Genomic DNA, 2,121 nt, shown 5'->3' with positions numbered 1-2,121 from the left:
TATAAATATCTTTTTAGATGTTGAATGGTGTCGCAAGTGGGCTTGAAAAAGCGCGGTAAAAACGCGCGGGAAGTCGCAGCGCCACGGAAAGTTACGAAGTTGCGGCGCGCGGCGGCGGCGGCGGGGATAAACCGATTTTCCCTCCTTCTGAGTTATAGAGATATCTGAATACTGGTAAACCACCGAAATATTGTCTATTGGAATAAGAAGCCGGCGTGATAAGTTCAAACCGAGCGCGAGCGCCCGTAATAATGAAATATAGGCACATATTATCCAGTTTCCGATAATAAAAATTTCACCTTTATTTGTAATAATTACGTTCATTGAGATCGCATATTTACTCAGTGAAAACCAAATGCCGCTTATATAACGCCTGCATTACACCTATTCTCCTCTACGGATGCGAATCGTGTCACCTCACTAAGGCCCAAAGCAGCAAAGTTTTGAGTTTTGAGAATAGGTGTCTCGGAAGAATCTTAGGTGCGGTGGTTTGACTTTGTGAGAATGAAGTAATAAGAGAACGGACGCAGCAAACTCCGGTGACAACTGTCATCAAGCGGAGGCGATACGGTTGGCTTGGTCATGAGCTGTGGATGCCTCCTGAGAGCCTTAACCACGCTTGCCTACTTTACAAGGCATCAGGTTCTCGACGTCCTGGACGTCCACTGCTGACCGTCCGTCGGCAGTTCGTCTCAGAACTACGGGACGCAAACCTTACTTGTGAGGATGCACAGGAGCTGGCAGCCGACAGAGATGCTTGGAGGATCTTTAAGGACACCATATGCTCCAACTAGGGAGTAGACATGGAATAATGAAAATAATGAATTTTATAAACAAATTTTGTGAATATTTTAATTTGCAGGCGCTGTGGCGCAGTTGCGGGTTCGATTCCTACTAGTTGCAAAAAAAAAAGTTTTCTTAATTGGTCCGGGTGTTGTGTATTTTAAATAACCTCCTTCCATATCCTCTTTTTCCCACTTGCTGACGAGCCGCTAAAATTTTAAGCTAAGTAGGATATTTCTTTTAAAACTACTTTGGTAGTTATAAATAACTGTGCCAGAAAGTTCTGGTAGTGTGAGGATGGAGCTTTGATCCGTAATTCGCAAAACTACCATAAGTTGACAACTTTTCTTTAAAAAAATCCATAATGTACACGTAGACTTGGCTTCCTCCACATTTATTTACTTATTGTTCTTTTACAATTTATGTATTACTTTAAAAAAATATATATTTATTTATTTTACCGGCATTGTCCATTTATACAATTTATATGGTATTAATATTACAATATAAGAATAGTTAAAAACATGGAAAAAAGAAGAAAGAAGCATTGACAAACATAAGGGACATTGAGACAAGATCTGGATTATTTATTTAGTGCTTGTTTAAATTGTTGTAAACTTAAACCAAAAAAGTCCAGATCTTGTCTTGAGTTATGACAAAGATGGGTCATTGGAGAATTAAGGCCGTAGTTTGTTCTATGCTGATCGATGAACAGTACTTCATTGTTTCTCAACCTACTAGTCGGAATATGGAATTTTACCTGTCCCAGTAATGATGGCACATCGATTATACCATTTGCCCTTTGCGACCCCCCTCACCCCACTCACCCTCTTAGACCCGCATCTGTTAACACTCTCTTAGCCGAGCGATGTCTTCCCACGCATTAAATCTTAGACTTAATTTATTGTAACTTCCACTTATGTGATAAATTTTAAGAAATAAATTCTACTCAATGTCCTGTCCCTCATTGATCATGTTTTCATATCTGTACTTTAGATAACTATCCATTCATATGCTAACACCTTAGATAAGTGGAAAAAAAACCCCCTGCTCTAAGTTTCACTGATTAATTTGTTTATTTTTCGTTTAAATTCTATAACATTGTGAACAATGTTCTGTGTTTACTATATTAGTTTTATATCACCCGTCGATGGGAGGAGTGCTTCCCAAAACTATAGTAGTGTTCGTGTAAAATAATAAAAATTGTGTAACACTAATAACAAAGTTTTATTTTGATAATAATTTATGAAGTGAATGCTGATTCAATTAAAAATATTAGTAAATTATCTATTTAATTTTACAACAGTTTACTTATTTCACCGTTAGAAATTCTACGTT

Source organism: Micrasema longulum, unplaced genomic scaffold, assembly GCF_059751315.1.
Source record: "Micrasema longulum isolate JH-2025_06_02 unplaced genomic scaffold, ASM5975131v1 h1tg000921l, whole genome shotgun sequence".
Classification (NCBI taxonomy): Eukaryota; Metazoa; Arthropoda; class Insecta; order Trichoptera; family Brachycentridae; genus Micrasema; species Micrasema longulum.
Note: the sequence above shows the minus strand (reverse complement) of the source record.